At 40.2% G+C, this 21,380-nt stretch overlaps 2 protein-coding genes across 3 annotated transcripts in view; one reads left to right on the plus strand and one right to left on the minus strand.

Moving 5' to 3' along the window:
- Positions 1-21,380, minus strand: part of LOC118281129 (M-phase inducer phosphatase) — a 219,828-nt gene that overhangs the window by 81,104 nt on the left and 117,344 nt on the right. The window lies entirely within an intron of this gene.
- Positions 1-21,380, plus strand: part of LOC118281259 (Kv channel-interacting protein 4-like) — a 108,288-nt gene that overhangs the window by 31,258 nt on the left and 55,650 nt on the right. The window contains exon 1 of one of the 2 annotated variants that reach the window (XM_050700596.1): positions 13,070-13,215. The exons of the other annotated variant lie outside the window; for it this stretch is intronic. The gene's annotated coding sequence lies outside the window, so the exon portion shown is untranslated. Of the gene's footprint in view, positions 1-13,069; positions 13,216-21,380 lie in introns of those variants that run through there. 2 annotated transcript variants of the gene reach the window in all.

Genomic DNA, 21,380 nt, shown 5'->3' on the forward strand with positions numbered 1-21,380 from the left:
AAGTAATCATTAAATGTCTTTGATTGCGGCAGTTAAACTTACTTAATCTTACTTTTATAGCTTCAAAAATAAATGAGGTTCATAAAATTAATACACAAAAGTATTACGGTATGTATGATGGATGTTTAGATGTATGTATGTATGTGTCGCATTAGGCCTTATATTGAAAAGGAACCCTTCGGATCGGGACCCGCATTTGTGAAATACATTCAGCTATGAAACTGGCTCGGTAGAGGTGGCCCGGAGGTTTCAGACGCCCGCTTCTCATGCATGAGAGTGCGGGCTCGAAACCTACCAACGGCAAGTACCAATGTGACTTTTTCCGAGTTATACGTACTTTCTAAGATTATTTTGACACCACTGACAAACGGTGAAGAAAAACATCTTGAGGAAACCTGGGTTTATAATTTCTGGCCACTGCTGTCCAAAGGCTTCTTCTCACACGGAGTAGGTTTGAGCATTTATCACCACGCTTACCCAATGCGGGTTGGCGATTTAAAAAAAAAACTAAAAAAAAAGTAAGAACAACACCAGAGGAGTCACAGGTGCGTTGCCAGCCTTTTAAAAAGGCATACGCTCGTTTTTATCTAGATATTATAAGCCCAGATTTCTTCAAGATGTTTTCCTTCTCAAAACAGGAAACGATTAGACGTATCACCTGATGGTAAGCAATCGCCGCCTACCATGGACATTTGAAACACCAGAGGCGTTCCAAGTGCGCCTCTGGTGTTTCAAATGTATTTTTGGGGTTGGGAATTTAAGGGTTGTTGTTCGGGAATCGGGGATTGGGAAGATTGGGAAGGAGGGAATTGGCCTCTAGTAACCTCACTCACACAACGCAAGCGTTGTTTCACGTCGGTTTCCTGTAGAAGCCGTGGTATCACTCCGGTGGAGCCGGCCCATTCGTGCCGAAGCATGGCGAGCCCACACTAAAAACGTTCTGTTCCTTTCACGCCTCCTCTCCGTTTTCCTACATCTACGTTCCGAAATACGTGAGTTACGAGAGAGTTACGTTGTACAGAGGCTGTGCAGTAAATCAACGGAGCCTTTACTGTCGCTGAGACAAATCTACGGGACCTAGTGACGTAGTTAGTACTCGTATATAGTGGATGTGTGAGGTTTATGTTTAAAAACGTTTTTTGAGGGCGTAAAATCCATCCATTGACTTCTCCCGCCCTGGGCGAGGTGAGAGGGAGTGTCAGACTCTTACTGACTAAACACCACCCCGTTCCTTCTTCTGCTTTTCGAGCCGGAGCCCCGGTAAACCCGCTAGGTAATCCGCAGCTCCGACGTTGCCCCACACTATGATTTTCTCCTGTGTCGTGGGTGCGTTTACAAATATACAAGTTCACATGCACATGACACCCAGACCCGAAACAACAATAGGGTAGATGACTAATTTTTATTTTAATGTCCGTCTTGTAGGATATTTTAAAGCATTAGAAACTTATGTTTTATTTTTAAGATTTGAAATATCGCGTGACGTCACTTTTTGGGTACGTTTTATACGTAGAAATGACGTATTTGCACCCACTCCTAAACTTTGATTCGTTTTATCTAAGTATTGTTATCTTATATGACAAAAAAATACGTGCTAATATTTTTTTATTACCTAACTGACGGACTAAATACTTGTTTTTACATTTAATGGGTCGACGTTTGGCCGCTATCTCGCCTGATGGTAAGTGATGATGCGGCCTACGATGGATCACGTCTGCCCATAAGCAACCTATTCACTCGGGCTTTGAAAATGAAAATTGATTTTCTTACCCCGTCATCATCCCTATACTATATGGATTATATAAAGGGTTGAATCAAACCCGCGATACGTTGCACGGCAGCTAGTTATCTAACCGGGGCATCACGAGCACACTCTAAAGTATCCACCAGACCTACACTTCTGCCCTACCCCTGTGCAATACACAATAATAACACACTCGATAGACAGACATACATACAATTTGTATATAAACATATTGATGGATCGTTCATATAACTTCAATGGAACGGCTGCAGTCACACAATATTTTATATTTCAATATTGTGTCGTACTGTCTGGGCGGTTAGATGCCCGCTTCTCATGCATGAGAGTGCGGGTTCTAAACCTACCAACAGCAACAGGGCTGATGACAGAGTAGAAAGATTAAGAATGTATTTAGTCCGTCAGTTAGGTAATGAAAAAATATTAGACACGTATTTTTTATTTTGTCATATAAGATAACAATACTTAGATAATAAGTATAAACGTACGGTACCTAGAAGTGACATCACGCGATATTTTAGATATATAGGTATCTTCGAAAGTATTTGAGGAATTATTATAGAAGAGCAGAGGTTGTGGCAAAAGTATTTTAGTCTGACGTCACTGTAAGTCCTTAGTCGGGTATATGACACCCGGCGGGAAGAGGAGGAGAGTTGGTATATACTATACTATACTAACAATTGCAGATAAAACCGCCATCTTGCTACGAGTGTGCTACGGACGTGCTACGCCGTAGTCACGTCGTAGCGATGCCTACGAAATTTCTGTTCAGTATCTAAATCGTCCTAGTTTTATGCCTAGAATTATTTAGGCTGAACTTTAAATTGTATTGGAACGGTTTGTTAGACCGTTTTACTGTACACTCTACTACAGGCTGGAACTGGATTAAATTGGACTGGAACAAAGAGGGTGTATTTTTCAGTTAAAAATATTAGGATTAGAATTTATAAAATGCGTGTGGCAATAGTAACAAGCGGTTTTTAAAAAAGGGGAAGTAAAATATCTTTATGAAATAAGCGTATTCCTTTTTAAAATGCCGGCAATGTACCTGTGGCTCCTTTGGTGTTGTGCGTGTCCATGTATGATTGCTTACTATCAAGAAATCCGTCAGCTTGTTTACCGGCTTATACGGTAAAAAAAGAACTGCAATACCCAATCTGAAGAGTTACCGGGGCTCCGGCTCGAAAAGCAGGAGTAGGAACAGTGGGGTTTTTAGTCAGTAAAAGTCTTACACTCTCTCTCGCCTCGCCCAAGGTGGGAGATGCTATGGAATGATTTGCCCCCTGATAAAAATAGATTCTTTGGGAAATCCTCATGTGCAGAGGAAGTATAAGATCCAACAGTGGACTTTATCCTTAGCAGATGATTATGATACTCTTAGACTTTATCCTCTACAAATAATTGAGATTAGAAACATTTAGAAACATTTTTTTAAAAAGAGTAACGATGGAGTTTCTTGCTCGTTCTTCTCCATTCGAAGCAACACTTTGGAACGAGCGCCTAGCTTCACTGACAGACAGACTGACGGACAATTCAATTTGACGTTTCAAAAGTGCCTTATTTAGGATTAATTGAAATAAATGCTTTCACTTTGACTTTGATTAAAAATACTTATACACAAAAATCGAACCAAAACTCACTTACTCTAGAATTATTTCACACAAAACGCAATTATTCAAACAATTACCAGATCCCACAGTAAAGTGACAATAACAAACTGGAAGCCACATGAAAACTGAAACAGTTCGCAACTGAAACTATCCTGAAAGTTACGCGCGTTACTCGAATTACTGCGAAAACAAAATTCGTAGTCGAATTTCAGCGTTTGCTACGAGCGTAGCATTCTCGTAGACTGCTGCTACGACGTAGCTAACTTATCTATACAATGTTATGTTTTTTAAACGCTGTAATCTCCGGAAATACTGGTTCGATATGAATAATTATTTTTGTATTAAATAGACCATTTATCGAGAAAAGCTATAGGCTATGAAACATCAAGCAAAACAATACTGTGGAATGAGCTGTCGTCGCCCGTCGGGGGGATTTCCGAACCGATACGACCTTCAAACCTTTAAGAAAAGAGCATACTCCTTTTTGAAAGGCCGGCAATGGATCTGTGACTCCTCTAGTGTTGCGGGTGTCCATGGGCGGTGTTGACCGCTTACCATTAGGTGACTCTCAATAATCGCCGCGTCGTGTGTCGTGGAATGCTGCTCATGAATATAAGCCTCTAGCATGGCTTGAAACTAGTCGAGTTCCTCGTCAAACAGTTACGTGAGTAAGCCGATAACATAATAATTAATGTAGTATGTCTCACGAAAGTTACAATAAAATTAAAGCTATGATCAATAGAGCCGGTAAAATCGTACGGGAGTAGCTATTTGTATATGTATGTACATATGTTACCGTACGGGAGTAGCAATATATGTATGTGTAAACGATATTTTTTTCTCTGCTTTTCGCGTTTCCAGTAAGTAGGGCAAGTGTTTGTAAATGAGTTTTCTGGTTGTTAATGAGTTATTTCGTTGAATGCTTTTACTGCTTTATTTTCAAATACTTAATTTTCCAGAGAAAGAAATACGTTTTTTTATTTCATGGGTCGATGTTTGGCCGCTATCTCGGCTGATGGTAAGTGATGATGCGGCCTACGATGGAGCACGTCTGCCCATAAGCAACCTATTTACTCGGGCTTTGAAGACACCCAGGTTATACCCATCAGGAAAATATACAGACCTCAATTTAAATAAAATCTTGACTACATACATATGTATCAACAGTATGTATCAATAAAAAAAGCCAAGTAATATTTTGCCCGACCCGAGAATCGAATCCGAGACCCTTGTCCGGCAGTCGCACTTGCGACCACTCGACCAACGAGGCAGCAAGCGAGCAGCAACAATCAATAAAATATACTAGCATTTTAGCTCGCGGCTACAATAAATGTTGTATATTACATAAATACTTATATACAACATACTCGTTTGTCAGAATCCCGCTGACGTTTGCATAATCAAGATAATTTACACGCTTTGTGCTACCAATAATATAATATTGCGTCGTTGGTCGAGCGGTCGATGCCAGACAAGGGGTCTCGGGTACATTCTCGGGTCTAAGTATTAGAGAAAGTAAGCTAAAAATATAACTATTTTCGGTTTTTCGTATTGTTCAGTAGGTAGCAGCACGGAGTCTGGACATTGTGTCCATTATATCGTAATAGGGTGACTCCCTATTAAGCGAGAGATGGTGAACAGTGGGTGTACATTGTATAGCAGCGTTACGTGCCGTAATGTGCACCTCTGCCTACCCCTTCGGGGATTGTGACGTTGTGGTTGTGGTACATGTTGCATTTCGTTTGGTGATAAATGGCAAGTCATGGCAGCTAAGCGAGAGGTTTTGGGTACGATTCTCAATCTATGTTACATGGGTTACTGGGACTATGTGTATAGCGACGCATATGATTACATGGTAAGCAACAACAGCAACGCAGCATAGCATATCTTTGGTGGAAAAGCAATCTTATCATTATTCCTTTCTTTTATTAATTTTCTTGTTAATACAAGTAACAAAATACCCATATCGACAGTCAAGAAGCCCTGATTTACAGGTTCAATAGAATCTCTACACGCAGTTTCCGCTCAAAATACGGAAAAAGATTGTATATAAATACTTCAGGATATCGCATGGTTCTTGATTTCAGATCATACAAACGTTCACAATTCTGATTAGGGATCACTCGTATTACGCGGCATTTTTTCTGGGAATCTGATCGCTAGTACCTGTCTATCTAATATTGATCCGCGCGCCGGGATTTCAAAAATTCATAACTTGGTACCATGAAAACTTGAGTTTAAAAAACCCGTCCTGTATCGTTTGTTATGTTATCTAGAAGCCGGTTGATATGTATACCCCATTTTTGTTACACGTTGTATATTTTTCAAAAGAATAATACAATAAAATTAACAAATAGCAACCAAAAAACCACTAAGGTTTAGAACCGTGCTATGGAATCTGTCTTAAATGTTATAATATGGAGGTAGGTACAATAATCATGCTTAAATAGTACTTAGGTAATATTCCTTAAGTTTACATTTGATATTTTTAGGTTGACTTCCTCGTTGGCCGAGTGGTTGCAAGTGCGACTGCCGGGCAAGGAGTCTCGGGTTCGATTCCCGGGTCGGGCAAAGTATTACTGGGGTTTTTTCAGCTTTTCAAAAATTTCTCAGTAGTGCCACGGAGACTGGAATTGTACCCGGTATATGGCAAAAGGCTCACCACCTACATGGGACTTACAAAGTAAATTGTGAAAAGTGGGTGTACAGTGGCATTATGTGCCATAATGTGCACCTCTGCTTACCCCGGGGATTAAGGCGTGACGTTATGACAATGACAATGATTATACTCAACAACCAACCTTTTACTCACTCAACCACCGCATCTGCCGCGAAAAAGGAAAAAGATTGAATATATAAATATTCAGAATTCGCAGGTGAGATCAGCAAATTAATTCTGATTAGGAAGTATTACGCGGCAGTTTTTTTTGGGAAGTGCTCGTAATATTAATATTTGGGGGTAAGTAGAGTAAATGATGTTTGTAAAGGGGAATTTAGTGGAGCAAATCGGATGATTTTTCCCATTTGATGGGACAACGTATCTCTCTTCATGGTAAGTGATGATGCGGCCTACGACGGAGCATGATTTGGTAATATTATGAAGATGGGTGTGAGGAGAAAGTGTTTTAGTTTATTTTATGGTATGAGTGTATTAAGGTGGTAATGGTAAAGCCCGAGTGAATAGGTTGCTTATGGGCAGACGTGGTCCATCGTAGGCCGCATCATCACTTACCATCAGGCGAGATAGCGGCCAAACGTCGACCCATCAAAAGTAAAAAAAACGATTATAAGCCCGTGAACGATCACCGATGGTAAGACTATGGTATAAGCTCATTGACACCCGAATTGAATGTCATCCAATATCTTCTTTCGCCTTGGACGAGGCGAGAGTGAATGTCAGACTCTTACTGACTACTGGGAGCCATCTGTGGTGGTCTGATGGCTCTTTGAGGCGGCGCACGAACAGGTCTGGTTCTGTTCAGGCGGCGAGCTACCCTTGCTTGTCGTCCGCAGACCCCCACTTACGGTGGCCAGCGCTGATGCTGCAAAGGAAACTCATACTAAGACTACAGAATTCTTATAGGAACTATATAAACCCACTCTATAATCATTAGACGATGATTTAATGCCGAACGATTTTTTTTTTCTCTGAAGACATTTTGATTAATTACATTTTTTCTGAAATATGTACCGAAGAATTTTTAGGAGGCTGGAGGCAGATTTATGTTGACTAATAAATATAATTGGAGTGTCTTTTTGTAATATTGAAATAATAGCTTTTTACTATACGCAATGCATATAACAAAATATATTTTAATTATTATGTTATCGGCTTACTCACGTAACTGTTTGAGAAGGAACTCGACTAGTTTTAAACCATGCTAGAGGCTCGTATTCATGAGCAGCATTCCGCGACACACGACGCGGCGATTGTCGCTCTGCTACTCTTTAAGTAAGCCGATAACATAATAATTAATTTAGTATGTCTCACGAAAGTTACAATAAAAATATATTTTTTTTACAATTTTTGTCTGTCTGTTTGTTGCGACTAATCTCTGAAATGGATGAACCGATTTTAACGGAACTATTAATACGACGTAGCTGATGTACTAAGGAATAAAATAAGCTACTTTTGTTTTAGAAAAAGAAATAAAGAAACCACTGGGCCTGTATTCCGCAAGAGCGAGGCTGCGGGCATCAGTTAGTTTAAAAATAAAAGTGATTTACGATTTTATTGTCAGTCACAAATATCCCGCTTATCAATTTTTGCTATTGACCAACGGCCTCTTCTCACACGGAGAAGGTTTGACCATTAATCACCACACTCGCTCAATGCGGGTTGGCGATTTCAAACTTATAATTAGAAAATAATTATAAGCCCAGGTTTCCTAACGATGTTTTCCTTTACCGTTTGTCAGTGGTGACTAAATAATCTTAGAAAGTACATATAACTCGGAAAAAGTCACATTGGTACTTGCCGTTGGTAGGTTTCGAGCCCGCACTCTCATGCATAAGAAGCGGGCGTCTTAAACCTCCGGGCCACTAAGAAGTAATCATTAATCATACTAAAAGGAAATCGTTTAAGAATTACTCCTTCTTTGCCCCATCCAAACAAAATCGTCTTACATACATACTTATAAACATATTATATGTTACTGATATTATAAATGCAAACGTTCATGAGTTTGTGTGTTTGTGCGTATGTTTTTTTTATGGTATAAGCCGGTAAACGAGCAGACGGATCACCTGACGGTAAGCAATCGCCACCGCCCATGGACACTTGAAACACCAGAGGCGTTAAAATGGCGTTGCTGACCATTTGGGGAGTTAGAAATTTAAGGATTGTTAAGGAATCGGGGATTGAAGATGAGGGTAATTGGGCCTCCAGTAACCTCACTCATACAACGCAAGCATTGTTTCACATCGGTTTTCTGCTCGGCCGTGGTATCACTCCGGTAAAGCAGACGTTTGGCTCTCCCACACTAAAATTATTTAACTTTATTACTCAATCACGCGAATGGAGTTTTTGCTCGTTCTTTTCCATTCGATGCTACACTTTGAAACGAGCACCTAGCTTCACTAACGGACAGGTAGACGGGTAATTCAATTTGACGTTTCAAAAGTGCCTAATTTAGGATTAATTGAAATTAATGCTTTGACTTTGACTTTGAGTTTGCTACTTTTTATCCCACGAAAACGCGGGCGAAGCCGTGGGCAGAAGTTATAGTACATATATATCAATAAAACAATTCTTTTTATCCCGGAGTGTCGCGTGTGGGACGCCTGCGGATATTAACAGCTGTGATGGATGGATGGATGACGGGGATGAAGCGTGGATGTTATACGAATGGATGAAATAATACTTCACACAACTTTACGCCTTTTATCCCCGAAGGGGTAGGCAGAGGTGTACATTACGACACGAAATGCCGCTATACAATGTACACCCACTTTTCACCATTTGTGTTATAAGTCCCATGTAATAAGGGGTGAGCCTATTGCCATATACTGGACACAATTCCAGACTCCGTGCATGACTTCCAGACTGAGAAATTTTCGAAAAACCGAAAAAACTCCAGCAATACTTTGCCCGATCCGGGAATCGAACCCGAGACCCCTTGTTCGGCAGTCGCACTTGCGACCACTCGACCAACGAGGCAGTCATGGATGAAACAATACTGTCCTTGAAATAAAATACATTTTTTGGCTGCTTTTCCACCAGAGATGTGCTATGCTACGTTGCTGTGCATGCGTTTGGTTTCCACCAATCATATTATTATTATAGGTTAGCACTGGTGGAAACGGATTCAGTTTAAGTTATGTTTTTTTTTATATGGAATAATGCGTGCTATGGATGGCTTCCCTACTATCGATACATCGCATACTCGAGCTGATAGATGCGCATCTTTGCAGCACAGTTCCGTAGCTTAGTATCAGTGAAACAGTCACATAGTTTCACAGCTTAATTATTACACTTTTATATTTTATTGGTAAAAGACGGTAAACGAGCAGACGGATCACCTGATGGTAAGCAATTGTTGCCGCCTGTAAACACCCAAAACACCAGAGTTGTTACAAGTGCGTTGCCGGCTTTTTGGGGGTTAAGAATTTAAGGGTTGTTGGGGATTGGGAAGATGGTAAATAAGCCTCCGGTTACCTCACTCAAACAACGCAAGCGTTGTTTCACGTCGGTTTTCTGCTCGGCCGTGGTATCACTCCGGTCAAGCCGGCCCATTCGTACCGAAGCATGGCTCTCCCACACTTAAAGTATTTTTCAGGCTATGGAAGCAGTTTTCTTTTTCTTCTCCTCTAATAACATCTTCTGATTAATTTCGTTGCGGGATCCAAGACAGTCATTCATGTCCCTGGGACGTTGGACTTCAGTGTTCCGGTGTTTGCATGGTTGTATCTACTGTAGATCCTGGCTTACAGGAGTTGCAGCGGTATGGGAGGTTGTGGCGGGCTTGTCCCATAAAAAAGGCTATGGAAGTATTTTCAGCTGAAAGCAGGTGTGGTAGTAATAAATTCTGGCTATCTACCAGTGGGGTATCTAATGGGCAGTGGTCGGTATTACGTCTTCGTTTTAGGGAGGGCCCTATTACCGACCATGATAAGCGGATTTGGAATCGATTGGGTTTTTTGGGTTCGATTTCTTTATGTGTGTATTATTAGGTTCAATTCTTGGGTCGAGTAAAAGTAGTATTTGTATGTTTGGTTTCAATTTTTTTTTTGAGTTATGGATATTTTAAATATAAATTATTGTTTTTTTTTTTATAAAAACGTTGCCCCACATTAGGATTTTCTCCTGTGTTTTGCGTTTATAAACAGCAATTTGTGGATAACACAAAGAGTTGTTCCATGCTGGAATCGAATCCGCTACACTTTGCAAGGCAGCCAGTTGCTCAGCCACCTGTCAAGTCAATTATTGAGAATACTTTAGTAATCTGCAAGGTTTTCAAGGTTTGATTCTCGAATTGAATATTAATATATAATATAATATTATATACAATGTGATAGGCGTGGGACTTCTAACCCGTTAAGGCTGAGTACTACATCTAATTTTATCGACAAAAAAAATAATATGGGGGTTGAACCCCTAATTGAAAATATAGGAAAATAGTGATTTTTTCGGTAAGAATAATTCACAAATTATTTTTTTTCTCACCAAAACATTATCAAACATATGAAAAAAGTAATGAATTAGTTAGCCAAGGTTATTAGCTACCGTTTGTCGTCTTTTTTTTGTTTCTACGACGCATACAACCTTTGATATCAAAAAAAGTAAAAAAAATATTAAAATGGCCATAATTTTTAGGGGGAGGGGATTCGACCCCTTCGACCCAGGACTTTTGTCGTTAAAATTAGATGTAGTATTCAGCCTTAACGGGTTAGAAGTCTCGCCCCTATCACATTGTATATATATTTTAATAGTTTTAGTACTTGGGGATATTTATTATCATCCATAGCACTCAGTCCACTGCTGGACTACGAGCCTCCTCTACATAAGAGGGTTTTCCATAATCTCCGCAGGCAGGCGGGTTGGAGATCGCAGTGTAAAAGGTTCCAGGTCGATTATTACTGAGCTTTTTTCGGTTTTTCGAAAATTTCTCAGTAGTAGCACGGAGTCAGGAATTGTGCCCAGTATATAGCAATAGGCTCACCCCCTATTACATGGGACTTACAACACAAATGGTGAAAAGTGAGTGTACATTGTATAGCGGCATTACGTGCCGTAATGTGCACCTCTGCCTACCCCTTCGGGGATAAAAGGCGTGACGTTGACGTCTTTTTTTTCTTTCTTTCTAGGGTTGACGACAATTAATGCATTTTACTTTGACTCACATATTATGAGATTAAAGGCTTTACAGTAATCCGAAATAATTATTATACCTTATACTTAATGACTGAAAATGTTCAGTTTCAGGTAAAAAAACGACTGAAATTCAGCATTTTTAACAAGGGAATATGATTTTTATGTACTTAGAAATAAAGTTCATTTTAGTAGTAATTGTTTGCTAAAAGAAAAGTGTAATATTTTTAGCCCTTATAATCATGTTTAGTTTTATTTATCAAAGTAATTTGTGCTTTAAATCTTAGATGATACAGTTCATATTTCAGTGCAAAGAGGCTTTGATATAAATTGTTTCATAATAAAATGTATGTCTGCTATTTTAAAGTAATAGAAAATGAGCTTTATTCTTAAAGATATAAAGTATAAAATGGTTTGTTAATAATATAGAGGGAGTTCGAAATACGAAAAGGCAAGACGCAAGCGCGCGAAATGCGTAGTGTTGCTATAGTCAAAATTTAAAATTACCTTTAAAAGTAATAATACTTAGAATAACCCTGTTACAGTTGCCTTACTCACTGGTTGGTCTCTTGATCGAGTAGTTCAGTGACTGGCTGCTGTGCAACGTGTCACGGGTTCGATTGCCACGCTGGCCAAAAACGTGATAAAATCAAAGTCAAATCTTTTATTCCAATTAAACGATACTCCTCACGCCCCAGCCACCGCAGATGACACTCCGGGCGTCGGGGATCGCGTGACGATCTCCGGCCACCGTAAGTGCGGGTCTGCGGACGGTGAGCAAAGGTAGCTCGCCGCCCGACCAGAACCAGACCCAAAGAGCCATCAGACCTCCACTGATGAGGATCGGTGATGCCCGAACCGGTGCTGCTCCGGCTCGAAGCAGGAGTAGGAACGGGGTGGGTTTTAGTCAGTAAGAGTCTGACACTCCCTTTCGCCTCACACAAGGCAGAAGAAGTTATTGAATGATTTTCCCCCTTCAAAAAAAAGACCATGCCTACTAAACTAGGGACTAACATTAGGTAAATGTTTATTTTATTTCCAAGGCATAAGACACAAGGAATTTGCAAGCAATTCCGAACCGATACCACCTTCAGACCTTCAAGAAAAGAGCGTACTCCTTTTTAAAAGGTCAACTACGCACCTGTTTATTCCAATTTTCTTTAGACATTGGCAGAATAGTAGACATCGTCTCAATTGCCATTAAAAAAAAACCTGTAACGCTTCTGGTGTTGCGGGTGTCTATGGGCGGCGCTGATCGCTTACCATCAGGTGACCTGTCTACTCGTTTACCACCTATTCCATAAAAAAGCAAGTATGACTCAACGACATACTATACGAAAAAATTAAATTCCAAATTATCCCCAAACCAGGCAATTTTCTTTACCCTGGTAGCTGATCTCCTATCGTACATCAGTGCCCACTAAACAACATTTGGTGGATCACACAAAGAATTATTCCATGTGGGAATCGAACATGCTACACGTCGCTGGCACTCAACCACCAACTGCGTCAACCGTGCAGTCATTTTTTTTTTTCTCCGCCGCCCATGGACACTTGAAACACCAGAGGCGTTACAAGTGCGTTACCGACCTTTTGGAGATTAGGAATTTAAGGGTTGTTGTTCGGGAATCGGGAATGGGAAAGATTGGGAAGGGGGGTTATTGGGCCTCCGGTAACCTCACTCACACAACGCAAGCGTTGTTTCACGTCGGTTTTCTGTGAGGCCGTGGTATTACTCCGGTCGAGCCGGCCCATTCGTGCCGAAGCATGGCTCTCCCACACTTAAGTATTTTACCCCCAAACCAGCCAATTTTCTTTACCCTGGCAACACACAACCGCGCTGGGTAGTTGATCGCCGGTCGTTCTTCAGTGCCCGCTCGCGCGCCGCGTAGAGCAGACGTGTCGTCCTCTGCGTCACCACACACGCGAATCAAACCACCTGTTCCTTCAACCATATTTATTTATGAAATATTCCCTTTTTAAATTTATTTTCTCTCCCCAATCAATAGATTTTTAACCCTATACCCAGAGAGGTAAGTCACATTTTTGAAACACATTTGGTAAATTGATTGTTTTTAGTAGTAATTATATTGATTGGTAATTTGGATTTGTGTATAAAAAAAAAAATAGGTATTGATTTATAAAAAAACATTTGACGTGTTGCGACGACAATCAATTTTACGTTCTATGAGACGAAAAATAGAGATGAAAATTGAAAAAAAGTACTTATAAAAAAAATTTGTTTAGTTAGAACAAGAATAGTGTTTGCTGTCGTCTTGTTTCTTATTATTAAGAGGTTAAGGTTGAAAATTGATTGGATGGAGTGTTATATGCGATTTCAATGTACATATTATGTTATGGCCACCAATTAGACATAGTTTCGTCGGCTCGTATCGATTTTTCTACAAATATGAACTACTGGCATTCATTAAGTTGTGTTTTGACGCTAGTAGAATACATTCGTTACTCTTCCCGCGGGTGTTATACACCCGATTGAGGCTTCTTTGCCATCACAGATGAGCTATAAAGATGTCAAAGTCAAAGTCAAAGCATCTATTTCAATTAATCCTAAATAAGGCACTTTTGAAACGTCAAATTGAATTGTCCGTCAGTCTGTCTGTCAGTGAAGCTAGGCGCAGATGTAATGGCTAAGCTGTGAAACTATGTGACCGTTTCCACTGATCCTTTTTTTTGAGGGGGGAAAATCATTCAATTACTTCTCCCGAATTGGGCGAGGCGATAGGGAGTGTCAGACTCTTACTGACTAAAAACCACCCCGTTCCTAGTCCTGCTTTTCGAGCCGGAGCCCCGGTAAACCCGCTAGGTAGTTCGCAGCTCCGGATCAGGCATCTGCCCTCCTGGGCCCCATCTGTGGTGGTCTAATAAGCTATGTAGCTGTGCCAGGATGCGCAGCTCGAGTATGCGATGTATCGATAGTAGGGCAGCCATCCATAGCACGCATCTTTCCATATAAAAAAACATAGCTTATCTGAGTCCGTTTCCACCAGTGCTAAGCTATGTGTACCAATGAATATGATTGTTGGAAGCCAAACGCATCCACAGCAACGTAGCATAGCACATCTCTGGTGGAAAAGCACTCTAATGAACTACACATTAGACAGAGACCGTGCAGCAGCGCTCTCTGATAAACCTGAACCTTTTACACTGCGATCTCCAACCCGCCTGCCTGGAGATTATCCAGGAGCTAAGGACTACCTAGCAGGGTACCGGGATCCTGGCTATATGCAAGAGTTTGTTTAAGGTATAAGCCGGTAAACGAGCAGACGGATCACCTGATGGTAAGCAATCACCGCCGCCCATGGACACAAGTGCGTTGCCTTTTGGGGGTTAGTAATTTAAGGGTTTTTGGGGAATCGGGGATTGGGAAGATTGGGAAGGGAGGTAATTGGGTCCTTAGTAACCTCACTCACACAACACAAGCGTTGTTTCACGTCGGTTTTCTGCTCGGCCGTGGTATCACTCCGGTCGAGCCGGCCCAGCAGTGCCGAAGCATGGCTCTCCCACACTAGGAGTAGGAACGGGGTGGTGTTTAGTCAGTAAGAGTAAACTATGTATCGTGGTGATCCAGAGGTTTAAGACGCCCGCTTCTCATGCATGAGAGTGCGGGCTCGAAACCTACCAACGGCAAGTACCAATGTGACTTTTTCCGAGTTATATGTACTTTCTAAGATTATTTAGACACCACTGACAAACGGTGAAGGAAAACATCGTGAGGAAACCTGGGCTTATAATTTCTAATTATAAGTTTGAAATCGCCACGCATTAAGCAAGCGTGGTGATTAATGCTCAAACCTTCTCCGTGTGAGAAGAGGCCTTTGGTCAGCAGTGGCCACTTATAGGCTGTTCATGTGTTGCGGGTCTGCAGACGGCGAACAAGGGTAGCTCGCCGACTGACCAGAACCAGACCCGTGCGTGCGGCACGTTGCATTACGCGCGCGCTTCAAAGAGCCATCAGACCAGTAGGGCTGATGCCTGATCCGGAGCTGCGGACTACCTAGCGGGTTACCGGGGCTCCGGCTCGAAAAGCAGGAGTAGGAACGGGGTGGTGTTTAGTCAGTAAGAGTCTGACACTCCCTCTCGTCTCGTCCAAGGCGGGAGAAGTCAATAGATGATTTTCCCCCCTCAAGAAAAAAAGTGATCAGTCTCTACACTGTGTGAGCATTGACTGTGAGAGCGAGACGCATATATACTTAAACAAAGAGAGTAAAAGAGACAAAACAATCAAGTTAACTTTCAGTAATTCAATGTATTCCAATCTGAATTCTATCACATACATAATAAAACCTATTTTCGCCTACATCAATAGAAAACGTGACTCTTTGAAATACTGACTTTCAAAAGTTTCTATTGTAAGTTTGAATACATGGTAATGTGTGAAGGATTTTCAATTATATGCTATATGTGTTTAAGGTTGATTATTGAGAATCAATACTATACCTTTTGTTTGGGCCCCTTTGATCGACCGTGAACAATGAGTTTCATTATTTGTTTTGCCTTAAAGAGGGTAAAGGAGGGCAGAGGAGTGCCTTATATTTGAAATTACTTTTCAGCTTATATGTGACTCATATGAGGGATTTATAAAATTGTCTGACCAACCCTCCTCTTCCTGTGGGTGTATCATACCCGACTTAGACACTACATGTTAGACAGAGACAATGCAGCAGTACAATGTATCCACCCCAACTCTTCCCGTGGGTGTATCATACCCGACTAAGAAGATGGTAGAGACCGCACAGCAATGCTCTCTGATAGGACTTTTAAAACTGAAATCTATAATAGGCATGATGACGGGGTATGAACATTAAAAATCTATTCAGTCCGTCAGTTAGGTAATGAAAAAATATTAGACACGTATTTTTTATTTTGTCATGTAACATAACAATGCTTAGATAAAACGAATCAAAGTTTAGGTCATGTCACGCGATATTTCAAATCAATATATCGTATAAAGTATTTGTTTCCGTGAGAAAATAAAAGTAAAAAGAGAAAAAAAAATACAAGACGGACATTAAAATAAAAAAATCAGAGACGTGCTATACTACGTTGCTGTGGATGCGTTTGGCTTCCACCAATCATATTCATTGGTACACATAGCTTAGCACTAGTGGAAACGGACTCAGCTAAGCTATGTTTTTAATCGACTTCAAAAAAAGGAGGAGGTTCTCAATTCTACCGTATTTTATTTTTTATGTATGTTAATCCATATCTCCGGCAGTTATAGACCGATTTGAGAAATTCTTTTTGTGTTTGAACGAGTACGATGTCAGTGTGGTCCCATTTTTTTTTACAGTCCGATTATATGGAAAGATGCGTGCTATGGATGGCTTCCCTACTATCGATACTATCGATCTGCCTCGCACAGCTACATAGCTTAATATCACTTTAAACAGTCACAGCTTCACAGCTTAGTATTACATCTTCGTAACATAACTACAAAGCACATCTCTAGTGGAAAAGCATCGTAAAACTACCATGTAAATTATTTAAATTAAATCTAAAGAGAGTTTTTTTTTACATTTAATGTGTCGACGTTTGGCCGCTATCGCGCCTGATGGTAAGTGATGATGCGGCCTACGATGGAGCACGTCTGCCCATAAGCAACCTATTCACTCGGGCCTTGAAGACACCCAGGTTATACCCATCACGAAACACAGACTCCGGCAAGGAGTTCCACTCCCTAGCAGTTCGCACAAGGAAGCTTAAAGCGAAGCGCTTCGTGCGAGAGGGTGGGATATCTACCATGAAACGGTGTCTTTTTTCTTTAGTTTTATTTTTTATAGAAAGTGGTTTAAAACAAAGAAATATTTAAAATACAATAAAAGAGAGTGAATAGAAGTAGTTTCGGGGAGAAACTGCGAGCGACATTGCTGACATTGTGTCAGTAGTTAGCTAGTGATGTGTAAGATATGAGTTAATTATCGATACATCGATAAATGTTTTGAAATATTATTTTTTTATTGACATCATATGATAGACGTGTAGTGGAGTGTGGGAGAACCATGCTTCGGCACAAAAAGGCTGGCTTGACCGGAGTGATAGGAAACCGACAATGCTTGTGTTGTGTTTTGTTATGTGAGTAAAGTTACCAGAAGCCCAATCTTCGCGATTCCCTAACAATACTTATATTCCTATTGGCGGCGATTGCTTACCATCAAATCATCCGTGCATTGTTGTTCCAATTAATGGAACAACTTAATTTCTTGATATTGATATATTATTTTTATATTTGACAATCATTAATTTAATTTATATGGAGATACGGCTGCAATGTGCATATATACAATGTGATAGCGGTGGGACCTCTAACCCGTTAATTGTACTACACGTAATTTTATCGACAAAAAAAATATATATAGGGGGTCCCCTAAAAATATGGCTATTTTAATATTTTTTTTACTTTATGTCATATCAAAGGTTGTATGCGTCGTAGAAAAACGACAAACGGTAGCTAATAACCTTGGCTAACTAATTCATTACATTTTTAATATGTTTGATAATGTTTTGGTGAAAAAAAAAAACATTTCTAAATTTTTTTTACCGAAAAAAAAACACTATTTTTCAATATTATCAATTGGGGGTTCAACACCCCATATTATTTTTTTGTCGATAAAATTAGATGTAGTACTCAGCCTTAACGGGTTAGAGGTCCCACCCCTATCACATTGTATATTAGTGTTGGGGTACATCCAACTTACTAATAGTGATGTAACAATGCTCGTTTACCATTTTATACCATAAAAAAGTATAGACTATCGATTATAAGATCTCGCCAACTCTACCCACGTCACTAGTCCCGTGTCCCGCCATAAAGTAGCCGGCACATTACAGAACAATAAAATTAAAACAATTGCTCGCTCTCCGTTGTAACATCCGATGTTTTATATTTTATACTGTTCTAACTAAACTAGTTTTTAAAAGAAGCAGGCGTCTTGTCAATGTCTAGTTTATTTTAAGAGGGGGAAAGATGATGACTTCTCCCGTCTTGGGTGAGGCGAGAGAAAGTGTCAGACTATTACTAATTAAAAACCATCCCGTTCCTACTCCTGCTTTTCGAGCCTGAGCTCCGGTAACTAGCTGGGCAGTCCATAGCTCTGGATCAGGTATCAGCCCTGCTAGTTCCCATCTGTGGTGGTCTGATGACTCTTTGAAACGCGCGTGGAATGCGACTAGGCTGCAATGGGCGCTAGTGTTGCAACTCAAGAGTACGTTCACAATATCAATGTCGAATGAAGAGTTTGTTTGTTTGTTTGATCGCGCTAATCTTGGAAACTACTGATCCGATTTGAATAATTCTTTTTGTGTTGGATAGTGCATTTATCGAGGAAGGCTATAGGCTATAAAACATCACGCTATGACCAATAGGAGCCAAGCAGAGCGGGTAAAACCGCGCGGATGTAGCTAGTATCTATATGAAAGTTAACTATACACTTCTGCTTACTCCTTTCCGCGTAATAAACACGAGCCACATTACATAGTTTGGCACTGAGACAGTACGTTACAACTATGGCTGGAAGTTTCAGCAATTCTTTATGTTTTACAGTGCTCTTGGCAAATTGTCAGCTATCTGTCTTGGAGTGTATTGTTATTAAGAAGTTATTTTATGTAATGTTATGTTAAATTTTATATATTATGTAACATTAGGCTTTCTAGTTTTCCAACTTTTTACCAGTTATTTTTTTTAAGGGGGAAAATTATCAAAGTTACTTATTTCAAATAGACCAGGCACTTTTGAACGTTAAAGCAAATATAATAATATTAATAACGTCTGTCTGTCGGTCAGTCCTCTAGTTGCTTTATTTGCACGTTCCAAAGTGTAGATTCCTATGTAGAAGAACGAGCAAAAAACTCCATAGGTTACTCTTTTTCAATCAGATTTACAATACAATACTTGGTTTTAACTCCTTCAGTGCTTCATATGTCCATGGGCGGCACTAATTGCTTACCATCAGGTGATTCGTCGGCTCATTTGCCGACCTATACCATAAAAAAATATTTGAACCACCTTATATTTTATTAACCGCCTCCATTTTTTATTTAAGTAGTAAATATCCCTAAGGAAGATTTTAGATATATTGTCCCAAGTAAACCATATCAAAATCCGTTCAGCTAAACGCGAGATAATCGCGTACAAACATACGCTAAATTTTTTAAATCGGTTAATATAAAGCGTGTAACAAAATACTCATATACATCAAGAAGCACTGAAGAATACAGGTTGAATAGAATCTCTACACAAAGTTTCAGCTTAAAATACGTTTACAAAAATTGGTACTAAATACTTGGTGTCGCATGGTTCTTGATTTTAAATCATACCAACGTATCACAACACTACAGGGGTCACTCGCTAATACATAAATAAATAAATATACTATACCAAGTAAATCCAGCATAAACAGCTAGTCTAGACAAACAAAATAAAACAAAATATACCTAATAATGTACCCTATAGCCGCCATTATACCATTCTGCCCATATTCATAGTCTTGTCACCCGATGATAGATGGGCTCATTACATATTTATTCTGTATTCTGTTTGATCGATTAGTATTTACTAAATGTACGAGTAAATTGGAACGCAAACAGTGCTCGATTATCTACACATTGAAACTAATAGTCGCCGCTAGTCTTGTCGTGGGTGTCTTATACCCACGATTACATAGACATTGAAAATCAAAACAAAGAAATGTGTTGTACGTCACCACCGCTTGTCTTGTTGTGGGTGTGTTATACCCACGATTACATACGCATTGAAAATTAAAACAAAGAAATGTGTTGTACGTCACCACCGCTAGTCGTGTCGTGGGTGTCATATACCCACGATTATCTACGCGTTGAGACTAATGTGTTGTGCGCTACCACCGCTAGTCTTGTTGTGAGTGTGTTATACCCACGATTATCTACGCGTTGAGACTAATGTGTTGTGCGCTACCACCGCTAGTAGTGTCGTGGGTGTGTTATACCCATGATGAAGAGGCTGAGAGAGATATGAAACTATCCAATCAGATCACCACAGATGGGGCCCAGTAGGGCTGATGCCTGATCCGGAGCTGCGGACTACCTAGCGGGTTTACCGGGGCTCCGGCTCGACAAGCAGGAGTAGGAACGGGGTGGTTTTTAGTCAGTAAGAGTCTGACACTCCCTCTCGCCTTGCCCAAGGTGGGAGAAGTCATTGGATGATTTTCCCCCCTCAAAAAAAAAGCATGATGGATGGGCTCATTACATATTAATTTATTCTGTATTCTGTTTGATCGATTAGTATTTACTAAATGTACGAGTAAATTGGAACGCAAACAGTACTCGATTACGTACACATTGAGACTAATAGTCGCCGCTAGTCTTGTCGTGGGTGTCATATACCCACGATTACATACGCATTGAAAATTAAAACAAAGAAATGTGTTGTACGTTACCAGCGTTAGTCGTGTCGTGGGTGTCTTATACCCACGATTACCTACGCATTGAAACTAATGTGTTGTGCGCAACCACCGCTAATCTTGTCGTGGGTGTCTTATACCCACGATTATCTACGCTTTGAGACTAATGTGTTGTGCTCGACCACCGCTAGTCGTGTCGTGGGTGTCATATACTCACGATTACATACGCATTGAAAATTTAAACAAAGAAATGTGTTGTACGCAACCACCGCTAGTCTTGTCGTGGGTGTCTTATACCCTTTACCTAAACATTAAGACTAATGGGTTGTGCCCAACCACCGCTAGTCTTGTCGTGGGTGTCTTATACCCATGATGAAGAGGCTAAGGTTGGTTTTCCACCTGTGTTGTTCTTTGTAGCTAAGCTACGATGATGTGATAGCTAAGCTAATGGATAGTTATCCATCAGACCACCATAGATGGGGCCCAGTAGGGCTGATGCGAAGCTGTGGGCTGCCTAGCGGGTTTAACGGAGCTCCGGTTCGAAATATAAACTTCCCTCTTGAATCACTCTATCTATTAAAAAAACCGCAACAAAATCCGTTGCGTAGTTTTAAAGATGTAAGCGTACAAAGGGATATAGGGACAGAGAAAGCGACTTTGTTTTATACTATGTAGTGATAATTCTCTTTTGTGCTACGTACCCACTACACAGAAGACAACACTGTTTCTTTAATTTTATTTTAAATCATCAAAAGAATAATTAGAAAAACTTAAACACATTGAAGATCAACTTCAAAAAATAC

Source organism: Spodoptera frugiperda, chromosome 19, assembly GCF_023101765.2.
Source record: "Spodoptera frugiperda isolate SF20-4 chromosome 19, AGI-APGP_CSIRO_Sfru_2.0, whole genome shotgun sequence".
Taxonomy (NCBI): domain Eukaryota; kingdom Metazoa; phylum Arthropoda; class Insecta; order Lepidoptera; family Noctuidae; genus Spodoptera; species Spodoptera frugiperda.